This window comes from Stegodyphus dumicola, chromosome 2, assembly GCF_044657685.1.
Source record: "Stegodyphus dumicola isolate Sdum_Otavi_A_Nest chromosome 2, ASM4465768v1".
Classification (NCBI taxonomy): domain Eukaryota; kingdom Metazoa; phylum Arthropoda; class Arachnida; order Araneae; family Eresidae; genus Stegodyphus; species Stegodyphus dumicola.
Window position 1 is genome coordinate 281,923,724 of NC_140769.1, and position 17,182 is coordinate 281,940,905.

At 34.5% G+C, this 17,182-nt stretch overlaps 1 long non-coding RNA gene across 2 annotated transcripts in view; it reads right to left on the minus strand.

Annotated features, from left to right (window-relative positions):
* LOC118189240 (uncharacterized) overlaps nucleotides 1-16,776 on the minus strand; it is a 111,906-nt gene extending 95,130 nt beyond the window's left edge. For both annotated transcript variants that reach the window (XR_004758228.2, XR_015039906.1), the window contains exon 1: nucleotides 16,450-16,776. This is a non-coding gene — a long non-coding RNA (uncharacterized LOC118189240). The remainder of the gene's footprint in view (nucleotides 1-16,449) is intronic.
* Between the last annotated feature and the right edge of the window lie 406 nt (nucleotides 16,777-17,182).

The window sequence follows — 17,182 nt, forward strand, 5'->3', positions numbered from 1 at the left end:
TCAATGTCGACATTCGCCATGTGGTAATGGTGAATGTTGAACATATAGAATATTATATTTTCTTCTCCGTACTTCAGTCGCGAAAAAACGCTCTTGAGACTTAAAATAAGAACTTAAGAACATAAGACCTTAAAACACACAGTACATTCATAATGAGAAAGGAAAATAATAGAAGTTAAAAACTTACTAAATTATGTGATTCAAAGCTTATTTATTGGAACAACTTAAACTATTACGATACTTTGAATTGCACAAGAGGCCCTTGCTTTTACAGCTGCATTTATTTGTGGAACACTTCCTTTTGCAATGACAGCGTGTATGTATACTCCTCTTTTTTCGACCTACACCAGAGCATATCTGTGATTGTCCACATGCACCGGTGAGGGTCCGAATGTACAAGAATGTAATGCAATATTCGATCTTTCACCGACGTATTTGGTGAATGTCGGCATTCTCCAATTTCGGTCTTTCACGATAACATATATACAAAATGGTAAGAAGTTTAGAACCAAGTCCACAAGCACATGAAAGAAATGAAATTTTGATAAAAGGAGAGAGAATTCAATTTTTCAGCAATTAAACTTCTAAACTGGAATACCAACATCTCTAAAAATGTTATTGCAAATACAATTTTAGTCAAATTACAAGAGTTAAAAGGTATGCACAGAAATTTAACAGCAGCAAGAAATTCTTCTTCTTACTAAAATTTTACAGGAAAATAAAATTTCAGTTAACTTCATTAACGGTCTACTTAAAAATTAAAGTAACAAATTTTTATCTGAGAGTTTAAAAAGAGAAGGATGGTTTAGAATTATTTTATAGTGTAATTTGTAAATATTTATACAGTTTTTTTTTTTACTATACTTTTTATTACCAGAGGGCCTACTCTAATCTATGCCGAGAAATAAAAAATTCCTTACTATAAATTCTCCTTTTGGGAGATTTCAAACTTTTCATCGCCAACAGCGCCAACTATTAGCGTCTACCTTTTACTTTTAAATTACTGTCGTAGGCGCACAACTGTATGTTATAACAGTCCTACATGCAAAATTTCAACGTTCTGAGGCTACTCATTTTTGAGTTATGCGAAATACATGCATAACGAACGTATGTACAGACTCCACCAAAAAAATATCTTCTGAATCCATTTTAAATGAGTCTTATAACTTTATAATTGGTTTTTTTTTGGGGGGGGGGGAAAGAGTCCTTTATTCTGTACAGATGTGACACAGAAAAATCGTTAAACTACATTCAATAGCGGTGAAAATGGATATTTTCGTTGAAATATGGTATCCAGAACTTTTCGTGATTGCAATACATCCTTTACTTCATACAAAGAAGTACATTAGATTACTCAATTATGGCAAAGCACACGAGGGCTATCTGCCTAAAGGTAGGGATGCCTTCGTGGAGGGCTTTCTAAGGGAAACTGCCTCGTATACATGTTACACATGGGGAAAACCACGAAAACGCCTATGCCTCCAGCCTGTTCGCGGGATTCAAACCTCGGACCGAACTACCAGTGTTCAGTGTCTTTACCGCTCGGCCTCTGGTGGTTCTTCTACAAAGTAAAAAAATATTTATTGAAAGTTTACCCAATTTACAATTCTTGTTTGTCATTGACATTTTCCTCTTAAATTGAATTTTTAATTACTGATAATTGCTTTTATAGATATTCATTTTTGAAATTTAAGGTCACTAAGTGTGTTATTTATACAGCTCACCAGCGGCCGAGCGGAAAAGTCGCTGAACACTGGTAGTTCAGTCAGAGGTTCGAATCTCGCGAACGGGCTAGGTGCATGGGCGTTTTCGTGGTTTCGCCATGTGTAACGTGTATAGAAGCCAACTTCCCTTAAAAAAGTCCTCCGCGAAGGCATCTCTCCTCTTACGCAGACAGCCGTCGAGGATTTGCCGTAATCATACAAAGCAAGCGTTATTTATACATCACATTATTCATTGAAAAGAATCATTGCTTTTTTTTTGCGCCTATGTTAAATACAGGTCCTAGGCAGTGCCTTATTAGTAGTTTAGTTTAGTGATGGAGGACGTGGGCACCACCCCTTTACCATTATGGTTGATTGGTTTAGCGCCACGTCCACCCTTATCTGAAGCTGACCCATGTTAGGGCCACACGAGGTCCACTCATAGAGCACATTGATTAGTGTTACAAGACATAGATATTAAAAATGGTTACATCTGTGTGAGCACAGTGCTTATGACTTATGAACATAACTTTAGCAAGTGACACATAAGATTACAATTCAATACCCTAGCAAGTTATATATAAAGTTTACAATTCAATACATAAAGAAGATATATCATACATAATGATTATATTATACTGTTGTGATTGATAAGTGACGACATTGTCAACATGAATTTACTAACGCAAAATTCAACATTTAAACTCAGTACACAAAAACCGAATAACATACAAATGCTTATATTTCATACATCGCCAACTTAAATTTATTGTGGAGAAGCATAAAAATGCTTAGATCTCATATAAGTCACTAATTATTCTGAATGTCATTGTTAACTTTTATATTACAGATTACTACTAAAGATACGGTGGTGTTGTGGTGGTGTATTTAATTATGGCAAAGCTCACTAGGGCCATCTGCCTAAGGGGAGGGATGCCTTCGTGGAGGACTTTCTAAGGAAAACTGGCTAGTAAACACGTTACACATGGGTAAAACCACGAAAACACCCACGCAGCCAGCCCGCTCGCGGGATTCGAAACTCGGACCGAACTACCAGTGTTCAGCGACTTTAACTACTAAAGATACAGTTATTATATTAAAATTGGATATTTTCGGGATATATCGAGTAGCTTTATTATAGTATTTATTTATACGAGCAGCATTGTACCCGCTCAAAAGCAATGCGTTGGCGCAACAATGGGTCAAATGTAAAGCAATTGATTTAGAAATTGCATGATGGGCTATAAACAGAAAATGATTGTTCTAAGATTCAAAGGTCCCAAATGAAAGTTATCCATTTCCTAGTCCCCCTGATGCGTTCTCGAGTCATTCTCTGATGACCAAAGCAACTAACCCGTACCGAAGCAACGCAAATACAACAAAGGAACAAACAAATAAAATAAATAAATAACAAAAATGCCTGAACCTCAAACTTTTCAATGTCAAAAACAGACTGCTTGAAAAATTTCAATCCAACCGTATTTTTTTTTTTTTTTTTCAACTTCCTTCTTTTTCCACTGACTTTTCTTCCCTAAATGTGCCCCTTAGAGCCCCTCCTTCACCAAAGAACGGAACTAAGCAGCAAAGATGGGGCATTTGTCCGTAAATAATAATAAAAAAATTGCTTTTTTTAAAAAAGTTCAAAACATCTGTCCATTATTATTATTTCTTTAAAGATGGTTCCAACGTAAGATGATGGTGGGTGGAATTCTTAAAATGCCAAGAAATAAAAAATTATAGATCAAAATCGCGATATGGCAACATAAAGTAGGGACAAAAAGCTTCGAGGGGGGGAGGGCGTAAAATGATGGGGGGTATTTGCTGGAGCCAGAATATGTGTACAGCAAGAAATGTAATATATAAGTCTATATAAAATAAAGTGAGTGGAGTATGAACGAGATTTCGCTATCCTATAAAGTCGAATTGAAACAATTTTTTTCTTATCATTTTATTCTTCGAACATGATGGTTGGTGAAAGTTTTATAAATCTCTCTCTCTTTTTTTTTTTTTTTTTTTTTTTTTTTTTTTTTTTTTTTTTTCAGTTTTAAAAAAAGTCTCGCGATATATTTGTTGCCATTTGAAATAGATCTCCTGGAGCTATTGGTCACTTACTAAGATGTGTTAGAGCACACTTTGGTGGACACTGTCATATTTTTCCTTCTTAAAAATAATTTTTTTTTCTTAACGTTCTTTTATAGAAAAAGAGAGTTTCTTTTATGAGTTTAAGTATCGAGTTCTTGTCAAAATATTGGATATTTTTTGTCGGATGTGTACCCTCTTTTGGCCATATTTGAAAAGTTTTAACGGACAGTTGGATCTTTGTCTTCTAAGAAATTTAGACATCAAAGAAGAAGAATTTGAACTTGAGCTTTTGTCATAATAAAGGAATCAGTTTCTGTCCCTTCTTGTCCTTTATATTGTCACATTGTTAGGAGATGACATTGATGTCGTATTTCTTTCCAGCGACAAAGTTGAGAAAACTTGTTGTGAAATTTCAAAGATTCTGAGAATTGATATGAAAAACGTCGGTAAAAGGGTCGCCAGTTAGATATAAGTGATTTAATAATTTTCATTCATTTAAAAGATTGCGCAGTCTTAATTAGAATAGAATGTCATTATTTGCAAAAAAATAAATAAATAAAAAAAAAATCTGAAATGTTTCAGATTTTAAATTACGTCCAAAGGGGCGTTTTTTAACATTTTGTGTGTTACCTTTCTTTATTAAATATCATGTTCCTCGCACTTAAACCATAAGATCCAGTGCAACAGCAATATCGCAAAATAGTTTTAAAACGAGCCTATCTTTAGAATTTCCGATACAGAGACTCACGCGCTGGAGATAAAAATGTTTTTTCTGCACAACGTTGACATTGCTCGCTTTGAAATCCTTGAGTTTGTTAATCAAAAATTCGTCAAAGTTTTAAAAAATAGGAAATCGATCATAAAACAAATTTCAAATTTGGTCTTCCACATGCTCATATTCGTTGGAGGATTACGTTATTCAAAATTCGATGACTCTATGTACCGTTGTTTTATCACAATACGAGAAATATACATACATTTATGCAGATTTTTCATTATTTAATTTCTTCAAATATAATGCAGGACTCTAACATCTTGTGGCAACAGTTTGAAAAGTGAACCGACATTTATGAGTCCGACGCAAAATGCCAAAACGAAACTAATAGTCCTTCGGGATTCAAATCCCTTTGGACTAATAAAAATCCGAAAGCTTTCAGATTTTATATTACGTCCAAAGGGGCGTTTTCTTAACGTTTTGTGTGTTACTTTTAATTACTAAATATCATGTTCTTCGGACTTAAACCATAAAATTCAGTTCAACAGCAATATCGCAAAATAATTTCAAAATGAGAATATCTTTAGAATTTCCGATACACAATCTCGCGCCCTGGAGATAAAAATGTTTTACCGTACAGTGTTGCCAATGATCGCTTTGGAATTCAGGAGTTTCTTAATCAAAAACTCATTGGTTTACAAAGTATGAAATTGATAATAAAACAAATTCCAAATTTGGGCTTCCAGATGCCCATATTCGGAAGAGGATTACGTTATTCAAAACTGGATGGCTCTAGGTACCGTTGTTTGAGCACAATGGGAGAAACATACATACATTCAAGCAGATTCTTCATTATTTAATTCCTTTAAATATAACACAGGGCGATAATATTTGGTGGCAACAATTTGAAAAGTGAACCGACATTTATAGTGAACCGACGCAAAATGCCAAAACGAAATTAATAATCCTTTGGGCTAAAAATTCAAATTTACTATTTAAATCAATTTTTTTTCTCAAAGAAATATTAGAATTTTTTTTCCAGAAGGATATTTTTGAAATCAAAATAAGTTACTTTTACAGAATGATAGCCCACCAGCGGTCGAGCGAAATAGACTTTGAGCACTGGCAGTTCGTTCCAAGAATTGAATCCCGCGAACGGGCTGGTTGCATGGGCGTTTCCCACATGTGTAACCTGTATACGAGCCAGTTGCCTTTAAAAGGTCATCCACATCTCCATACAAAGTACCACATAAAATCGATTTAAAATGGTTTGGTTTGGTTTGGTTTGGTTTATTTAATTATGGCAAAGCACACTAGGGCTATCTGCCTAATGGGAGGGATGCCTTCGTGGAGGACTTTCTAAGGGAAACTAGCTCGTATGCACGTTACGCATGGTGAAAACCACGAAAACGCCCATGCAGCCAGCCCGTTCGCGGGATTCGAACCTCGGACCGAACTACCAGTGTTCAGCGACTTTACCGCTCGGCCGCTTGTGAGCCCGATTTAAAATGGATTCAGGAAAGATATTATTCGTGGCGTCTGTACGTAAACATACGTATGTATCTCGCAAAACTCAAAAACGAGTAGCCTTGCCGAATATAAAGTAGTTTTATCTTTCCAGGATATAAAGTAGTTTTATCTTTCCAGGATATAAAGTAGTTTTATCTTTCCAGGATATAAAGTAGTTTTATCTTTCCGGGATATAAAGTAGTTTTATCTTTCCAGGATATAAAGTAGTTTTATCTTTCCAGGATATAAAGTAGTTTTATCTTTCCAGGATATAAAGTAGTTTTATCTTTCCAGATGTTAAGCAAAAGTTATTTAATTTTTATTTCTGATTCTACTTGAAGATTTAATCTTTCAGAAGAATAATCAAATTTAATCAGATACTAACTTAATTGATTGACAAACTAAGAAGTTTAAAAGCAATAAAAGCAGTTCATCTATGTTACTATTGATTAGTAGGTGGGCCGGTGAATAACTAAGCGCACTTATTAAAATTATACATTTTCCCTTTTTATAACTTTTTTAGGCGGTTACTATCATTGCATTTATCTATCATGAAGCAACATGTGCTTATCTACCATTGCTTATTGTATATGATTGCGCATAATAAGTAAATAAATAATCGCGTAAATCAAGATTAAAAACCATACAACGCATTTTTATTATACGTTACACAGTATCTGATAAAAGTTTAAAAAATGCCCATGGCATGAAACCAAAATAAGCAGTTAACGTTTTTTACATATATTGATATAAACATGATTACATATTCAGCACTCGCATTTCTAAATCTACAATGACGAACCAAACATTACGACCATTCCCACATTTTTCAATGAGCAAGTCTGGATGACATGGAGGGCACGTAATTAAGTGAGAATAGTACCCAAGTAGCACATGACGTAGCAAAGACGTTGCAAACTCGTCCGACAGGTTGCAAATTGGTTGTGGTAACGTCTTTGCTACGTCATGTGCTAATTGGGTATTTAACTGCTGCCTGGAGAAGGTAAGGAATCATTGTTGCACTTACTTTTGCGAGTGATGGGAAAATCCGCTGATCTAAGCGAATTTGATAGAGGGCAAATTGTACTAGTCCGAGGACTCTGAACGAGTATTTCCGAAGCTACACGACTGGTAGATTGCTCACGATCTGCCATTGTTATTATTTATGCAAAATGGATAAATAGCATCGAAACCAGCAGTAGAAGCCAAGGTGTTGGACGCGTCATCCAAGAAAATAAACGGTTTTAACACACACCACAAAAACGCTTACGAAACATCCCATAATTCAAAATTCCCAGAATCATGCACCCGATTACGTCACAATAGGGTTTCCATAACATTCAACTACTCAGGCTACCATAAATGAAACAACTTGGCGATAAATCAAACAACAACTTCGCTATAATACAAGGGGTACCTTAGAGTCTACTCTAACCCACAAAAACGTTTACTAAATATTATTTGAATAAAAGGGGAAACTTTGTTAAAAATACTGAAATAATAAATTCTTGAACCTATCAACATCCTTTTAATAATAACAAATGCAGGGTTTTATTATTAGCATTATAACAATACTTTAAGGGGACTCGTACACCTTAAACTCCTTATGATCTTCGAATATGTGACTGTTGGAAGAATTGGGATATTTTATTTATTTTAAAAGCAATTACTTCCAACTTTTTACATCTGATTACATAATACAGCTGCTTTGGAAAAAAGTAACCAGAAAGTTTGTGTTGCCACAAATATTTTTGTACTTTAATCCTCTTTGTGACAAAATATTTCGCCATGTTTCCACCTTCCGTGCATGATATTTTAAAAATGGCTAATGGTACATACTTGAAATTGGATGGAATTCTTTATATGGGCACTACTTTCTAACTGAACCAACAATCTCATGAATATTTTAATATTGAAAAATTTTATGGACGAAAACATTACTGATTTTTTTAATAAAATACATTTTATAAACGTAACTCCAAATAAAATAAAAATTTAACATGAAATTTTTAGAATTTTAGGTTCACAGTCGTTTCCAAATGTTATAAAAGCTATATATTAAATATGGAATTAAATTATGACACAGAATGTTTTAAACTGTGCACGCAAGTTGGAAACATGACGAAAAATGTTGTCACAAAGGGGATTAAATTATAAAAATATTTGTGGCAACACAAACTTTCTGATTACTATTGCAGAAAGCAGCTATATTATGTAGTCAGCTGTAAAAAGTTGGTAGTAATTGCTTTTAAAATAAATAAGTTATCCCAATTCTTGCAACAGTCACCTATTCGAAGATCTTATGGGTGTTAAGGTGTATGAGTCCCCTTAAGGCGTTTTACTTATTCTTTTACATCTTTTAAGTTACCATAAGTTACCTCTTAAGTATTTAAGTTCTGAAAAATTTAATCTTAACTAGATATTTACAATTTTACTTTTTCTTTACTTATGCCACTTAAATACTCATAAGTACTTAAGTACCATAAGTACCATAAGTACCTCTTAAGTATTTGAGAAATCTGTCTAAACTGGATATTTACATTTTTAGATATATTCACATTTTCTTGCTTTCTTTAAGCAGTTTAATTATTATAACTGTGTTTAAGTTTCAACGAAATATTTCAAGAACAGCTTGGTAGAAAAAATTCCACGAAAAGGTTTCTGGAATAGTAAAGATAAAATTCCTTACTATGCAAAGCTGAAAAAGCCATAAGCAACGAAAATAACTCACAGGCATGAAAGATAAATTGCGCCGTTTCCTTTCTAGAATTTGAAGCTCTATAAAGAAAACAAGAACATTGTTATTCTTACCATAACACCGAGAGAACTGTTCTAACAACATGTAGTAAGTACAAATCCCAACACTTTCGACAGACGAAAACATCCCCGCTCTAAATTTCGGAGGCCATTGACGGAGCTAAATTTTCCAAGACACAAAGGTTTGTCGACAATACACTCAAGACAAAAGACAACGTCTTTGCGAGGAATAATGGTGCAAAGCAAGCATAAGAAAATGACCAGTGGAAACCTTTCCCAACCATCGAAATTATTTCGAAATTCATTTCCTCTTGAGATTTTCAAGGCTTCGTATTTTGATCGAATTAACCTAACTTTTGAATTATCCGAATTCGAAATAAAAACAGTTCATTTCGAAATGCATTATATACGCATATGCCAAGAAATATGTGTATACGTTTGATTGTACAGAGGCTGTTCGCACATTTTTTAGACGATTTTGGTAAGCAGTAATAAAAAATAGTTTGCTGCAAAAGAAGTAATTGCGATTGTACTATGTTTTTATTCAAAATGGCGAATTTAACAAAGCAGTGGTTCGAAGGCTACATTTACGCTCTTTCCGAAGAGAAATATGCATACTCCGTTATCCAAAAACGATGTGAGTCATTGTTTTGTGATATCTAAAGCGTCGATAAGTAATATCATCAACAGGAAAAAAAAAAAAAAAACCGTCAAATTAGAGCCTCAAGTGGGACAAAAATTCCAAACAAGTATCCAAGGAAAAAAACCGACATCTTTGACTATTGCAAAGGTACGTTGTTTAATGTTAAAAGAAAATCCCCCTGGTCAAAGGATAGTTGCAAAATCATTAAATTCTCGGTGTCCACTGAAAACAAAATGATAAACGTTGATTTAAATCTTAAGAAAGCGAAAAAACGCAACGTGCCTCGACTTTTTCCAAAGCATATCGCTGAACGCAGGACACGCTGCAGTATTCTATATGAGAAACACTTATCCAAAGAAAAATGGAAAACAATTGTCACAATAGATGAAGCATGGGTGTATTTAAATGATTGTAACAAAAAAGAGCCATTTATTATCACAAAGGGGAGAAAAAAATTTAAGTACATGGGTCAAAGAATCGAAAGAAAGTTTTTCTAAGGGATTCATGATTGTTGCTGGTTTCTCTTCTAATGGCAAGTTAAAAATAAAGAGAGTGAAAAAAAAATACCTTATAACTTTCGATCAAATACTCATTCAAATTTGAAATTTTAACCCCTTGGGTACGGATTTATTTGAGAAAATATTTGCATGTAGAATGGATATAATTTTTGGTTGCGATTCATCAATAGCTACTTCACTATCAGGAGTATAAAGGTAACAAAATTTATTATTTAGGTAATCCACTATTTTCTAATCTTTCTTATTCTGTCATCTTTATTTTCCTTTTCATTATCCGTAAAATGTAGAAAGCTTGAAATATCAAAACACCTATTGCGTGCCATAGTGCTGGCAAAAATTGGAGTACTTATTGCATATCTTTTTGACCAATACATATGCATTTTTGGCTTCTTCATTTGCGACATCAAGATGCATAATGCAGTGTAAGCTTTCATTTCATCAGAACTTACAGGAAACCACTTTTTTTTCTTTTTTTGTTACACAACCTTCATTTTCTATCCCTCGTCTGGCATATCTATTCGTCTCTTCTACTATAGTGTCCCAAAAATCTTCATTCAAGACTTCTTTCAAAACATCTAAACGCGTAGGATTACCACCTAGTCTACGCAGGCTCAAAGGATTAATTCCAGATATTTCAGAAAACATTTTATATCGGCTACATTTTCTTCTTCTACCCAAATCCATTCCTCTGATACTGGTCACGAGAAGATTCACTATCACTGCTCGATAGACGTCTTGTGCGTCTTCGAAACCTTGGTTTTATGTTACAATTGTCATCATTTTCTGGTTCACGAGAAGATTCACTATCACTGCTCAACAGACCTAAGCAAGTCTTCTTTAGATTTCTCAAAGTCACTTTCGCTATCACTATCATAAAATATATTCCTTGTTTTTGACATAATGGGACAGTATATCGCAAATAATGTTCACGAAATACTGTAATTGCCTCTTCTATTATGACTGATACAAGGTACAATTAAATGAACAGAATTGTGCATAACCTCAAATAACGTTTTAGACATGTCACATTACCATCACCTTGGAATCGTTGCCAAAGCCTGGAGATGACACTCTGGGCAATTCCAAGATACTGATACTTCCAGTTGGGTACGCCCACATTCCAGACGGCCGATAATTCTACCACGTAAAAAATCATCCAAATGCGTCCTTTGTGTCATAACTCTTCGGTTATTGCACTGAAATGCTTATAAAACGCCTGCGAAAAATTTTACTTCTTTACTACTTTTACTCTCTTACACTCTCGTCATTGTGACGTACCATCGGTGTCATCTGGTTACTTCCTGAAATTTGCATATGATTCTTGAAGATGTGTGTAGTGATTTTACAGGTGATATATTTATTTTAGAGTTCGATTTCCGCGTGACTCCGAATTATCCTTAATTTATGGACATGAGTGTATTATGACTGATACAAGCTACAATTAAATGAACAGAATTGTGCATAACCTCAAATAACGTTTTAGGCATGTCATCCGCTCCTAGGTAAAACAAGTGAATGTCGTCTCTCAGGCGTCAAATGTACCCAAAAGTTTAATTTTTGGTTTGACGTCTTAGACACGTCATCCGCTCCTAGGGGGAAAAAGTGAATGACGTGTCTCAGACGTCAAATGTACCCAAGGGGTTAATAGAAAATTTTATTCCTTTCGTAAAAGCATTAGATATTTCCATGGTCAGTCAATGACAAAATGTCATACAATTTGTCACTTTTCCTTAGAAAGTCCTTCACGAAGATATTTCCTCTAAAACTCCTACCAATAGCCGATTGGATAAGAGCGCTACACACTGGTTGGTAATAACCCCGACCCGGCGAATGCGTTGGCTGAATGAGCGTGTTCGAAGAATTCCACATACGTAACGTGAGTAGGAGTGTCTCTCAGAAATTTCTCCACGAAAACACTTCCTTAAACAGATAGCATCTGTATGTCTCCATGTAATACATAAATTTATAAATTCCTCCTCAGCCGCCTAAACGAAAAAATGGTTATCAACACTGGCTGCAGTACTGGAGGGCCTTGATTCAAATCCTGGAGAAGGCGTGGATGTTTGTAAGTGTATAATGTCTGTGTGACTTGGGAGCACTCAAAGTAGGGAAGAGAGCCGAAAGTCTTCCGGAGAAGTTATTGGTAGTGAAGAGGGGTGAAGGGAGACCCTCGGGTATGCCTCCCTGAGGGTGCTTTCCTTCAGAATTGGGACGAAATTGCCTCTCACCTCTAGGGTGCTATAGAACACGTAGGATTACCACCTAGTCTATCGTGGTCAATCGTGGCAAGGAGTACGAGGTACAATCTTGTATTCCTTGACCCTATGGTAAAGGTAAAAGTATGGGGGACACCAGCGATGTACCATAGGTCAACTGGTAATGCCTTCCCATACTAACTCTTTGAGAGAAAAAAAAAGGGGGAGTGTAACTGCAAGTTTTATAAGAATTTGCATAGACTGAAGCTTTTCAAAAGGTCTAAAGTTTGCCTATTATGGTACATCGTGCAATTCCACAGTACGCCCCGCATCCAGTATTTATTAAAAATAATGGTGTAGGGCATAAGTAGATTACAAAATAGTAGGAATACAATTTGAGATTCACAAGATAAATTGAACATCTGATTTGGTTCAACAAAAATAGGAGATAAACATAATTAATAAACAAATAAACATAATGAGATAATTATAATTAGTACTGGCAACACAATGTTAAATGAATTGTTATAATAATGCTAAAGAGGTAGGTGTCCATGGGTTATTTCAGATATATTGGTTTATTGCAGTTTATAAAGTTCACGAGCGGATCCATTTTCTACATAATCACAGCATGTAAAAGTTCACTAAGTTTAAACTGTATGTGGACTTACACTTGATAGGCCATAGAGATCTAGGCCGTAGGAAGAGAGTCGTTGCATAATTTTCTGAAACTTTGGATATTGATGTTTATCTTTAATTAAAAATCTTTGGAATGCCAGTAGGTCAGTTCTTGATCCTGGGCTTGTTCCGAATACTTGAGACAAGTGAGATTAATAACAAAATTTCCTCCTCAGACGGATAGCTTTCGCATTTGCCGTAACAGATTTAACAAACCAACTATTTCTCCTCCCCCATTTTAACCCAGAAGGGTTATTAGTTCAAAGGTTCTTTGCCCCTGAAGGACTATTGTTTTCGTTTTGCGTTGGTTCACTATAAATGTCCGTTTCACTTTTCAAACTGCTGCCACCCTGCATTATATTGGAAGAAATTAAATAATGAAAAATCTGCATAAATGTACGTATATTTCTCGCATTGTGATAAAACAATGGTACATAGAGCCATCGAATTTTGAATGACGTCATCCTCCTACGAATATGGGCATGTGAAAGATTGCACAAAATCGATGATCATTGCGCACTCCTTTGATTTTATCCATGTACACGTCGACCAATTTTCACTTAAAAAAAATCCCCGAATTGCACAAAAATTGCACTGCGCACTCTTTTAATTTTATCCATGTACACGTCGACCTATTTTCACTTAAAAAAATCCCAGAATATCACAAACTTGCTTTGCGCACTCCCTTTACTTTGTCCATGTACACATCGATATATTTTCACTTAAACAATCAAAGGAGCACCCAATTCTACAATATAGGCAAACAAAAAATACATAATCTCAATAAAATACTTTTTAAACCAAACAATAAAATAACAAAAAAGGAAAAACATGTTATAATATAAGCACTACCAAAAGTAAATATTCACTTACCACGATTTTCGAGTTCGCTTCGTACACCCAGAGCCACGTAAAAATCAAAATATCAAACATACTCAAATGACTTTTTGCAAACCAGGTAGAGTCTTACTGATCGAGTGCTTCACATAGTGACCATCTGAACCTCTCTTCCTACAAACCCATTCAAATCCATCTAAACAGTTTTAACACACAACACAAAAACGCTTGCAAAACATCCCATGATTCAAAATTTCCCAGAATCACGCACCCGATTACGTCACAATAGGGTTTCCATAACATTCAACTACTCAGGCTACCATAAATGAAACAACAACTTTGCCATAATACAAGGGGTACCTTAAAGTCTACTCTACCGACCATTTTGGCTAATCTTTAGAATATGGTAACAGGTAGTTTGGCGACATTTTGGTGAGGCGATAAAGGTTACTAGCTAGGACTTTAGCAATAATCTGAGAAGTACACAGTTCAAATCATATATTATTTTGTCTCAGAGAAATAAGAGATCATGAGACATGTAATGTGACATTTTCCGGAAAATTCCGATCGTGATTGTAGCTAATAAGCACTTAGAAACAATTTCGCTGCTAAAGTGCAGAATCGCCCACTTATTTGTTTGGCGCTTTTTACAAGAGTAAGAAGAATTGGATTTTTGCCAATTTTCTTTGACTTTTTAAGTGAAAATAGGTCGATGTGTACATAGATAAAGTCAAGAGTGTGCGCAATGCCATTTTTGTGAAATTCTGGGATGTTTTTTAAGTGAAAATAGGTCGACGTGTACATGGATACCGTGTATGTGCGATTCTTAAAAACGCGGGAAGCGATTTGCGATTCTGCACTTTCTCCCAATTCCGCACCTAATCTTCGTCATGATTAAGCATTTATGTTCCATAAAAGTTCTAGTATAAACGTAACTCGGCTAGCAGATTGCTGGAAAAAATGTTGAGTTAAAAAAAAAAAATGCCTTTACTTCGTGAAAACAAAATGGCGTCCAAAACAAAACTAGCAGGTTGCTGTAGCAGGGTTGGTCGCCAAATTATCGCCAAGTTACCATAATGTAAAGATTCGCCATCATTTTTTCTACTTCACATTATTTCGCGAATTTCGTCAATTTGTGCAAGGTTGTGTAAGGTCAACAAAGAATGTTATAAAATCAAAGTTAATCGTCATTTCTACGTTCCTCGAAAAAGGGAACTTAATGACTTACTAACGATTGTTTAAGGACAGCCTTTGATCCAAATTACGAGTTGATTATTGAAATGAATGTGTGTAAAATTTTTATTAACAGTTTCTAGTTTTAAACAATAAATTTTACGTATTAAATTCAAACGATTGAAGGTAGCACGAACTTTCTGCACATTTTATATGCTCTAATAATCATTCTTATTACAAGAAAGTAAACAGCATCTTCCGCATTATCGGCAATTGCTAATGTTGTTTAGAGCGCGAAAATTCGGAAATCTTTGACGAGAATAAAACCTAGGTTATGAAATTTAGAATGAAACTTTCCAGTGCATACTACACACGCAAAAATGTTAAGCATTACTTGAAAAAAACCATTTTACATTCTTTAATTAATTCCTTTTAAATTAATAGAAACTGTAAACACCACAATAATATTGTAATTTTTAAAAATTTACGAAGCAACGCTTTTATTTTTAGGAAGAATATGCTTAATTAAATAATATTTAGTAAATAAAAGTTTTAATAAAATTTTAGTAAGTAAATTTGGGTAAAATCCTGCAGCCTTGGCGCGATTTTGAAAATTATCGCCAACACCAAAAATGATCCAAAGAACGTCTATATACTATACACTATGTGTGTAAATACATGGTAAAAGTTTACAATTGGGTGCCCCTTGTTTTTTGGAGATTCTTTTTTGACGGCAAGATCGGCGTCAGGAAGACACAATTTCAAGATGGCCGCTACACAAAACCAAAATAAAAAGTCAAAGAATTGCATAAACTGTGTGTCCATGTACACATCGATTGTTTTCACTTAAAAAAAACCTCCCAGAATTGCACAAGCTAGGCATTGCGCACTGTTTAAATTTGTCCATGTACACATCAATCTATTTTTATTTTAAAAAAATCAGGATGCTAAAGCAAAGTTACACTATCATGGTAACCAGAAATACGATTTCATCGCCAAAATTTTACAAAAAATTGTCGCTAATCGAAGGGGCACCCAATTCTACACTAGAGCCAAATACATAATATATACTATATATAACGATATATATTCTTTGAATGACCCGTTTACTACTCATCGTTTATGTCCCGTTTTTACTGCTCATCATAAAGTCGCCAAAAGAAGCCAAATCCCGTGTGCACCGGATACTAGGATTAAACCTAAATGGGTAACAATTTTAGGTCTAATTTTGGCATTGATTGCGCATGTACACTCACTGACAAGAAAGCAAAAAATATCAAATAAGAAAGTAAAAATTCTGAGGTAACAATACAAGAGAAAAATTCTAGAATTTTTGCTACATTTCAACAATACAAGTTTTTTTTAATATTATTATGCGACAATTATAATCAATAAAACATTTTCAACACTAATAACTCGGTATACACCAAAAGAAGAGTTACTCGAAGCTCTGTAGTTGTTCTTCTAAACGTTATCAATGCTAAAAGACTTACTAAAATATAAACGTCATTTATGCTCTAAATAGTATACATATTTAATGCGAATATAGTATATTACATGCAAACAGACTTAATATAAGATTCAAACTTGAGGAAACTCATTGGCAACCGATAAAACATTTACGTATAAAACTACTTACGAATTTACGAATTTGAACTCCAGCGTGCAATTATTTATACTTGCTCCAGTGGTATATAAATCTGAATACTGTAATAAATGGCAGACGACTATTCTCGAAACCAACTACCGCTTCGCATGCCGACGTGTGCGGTGCAACTTTTTCAAATTCTAAAAAGTTTGTTTTCCAAAACACTACATCATCAAACGCGAATCTGTACTTTGTGGCAAAACATTTTTATTCCTGCAAATATTTCACAGAAATTTCTTCGCTTGAAGGCAAAACTCACAAAGGCATGTTTCAAAATTCAACTAAAGACCAAAAATATTGCAGTTCACCTTCACCCTTTCCAATACAACCTAGACAGCATGTAAGAAAATGGTGACTTCGCTTATTCAAAGTTACAGTTATCGATTTGGCGACTTCTACTCAGGCGGTTGCGATAATACCAAAGTACCGAAATGCTAAAAATGCAAATTTTAATTTAGCATTAAATTTATTTACGGCTGCTTTATGCAAATTGGAAAGTTCTCGTATTCCTCCTATATTCGTTGTATTTTTCTAACTTACAATATATTAAAATCATACTGAAATAATTTAAGAAATCATGAATTTGTGTTTGGAGGCAGCTTATCGTTAACAACACATTAGCTTCTTTCAAGTATGTTATCTTTTATGTTTCATTTATTTTTATCTTACTTTTAAAAAATCCGATGCGTATAGCACATGGATTATACTTGTACGGAATATTAAT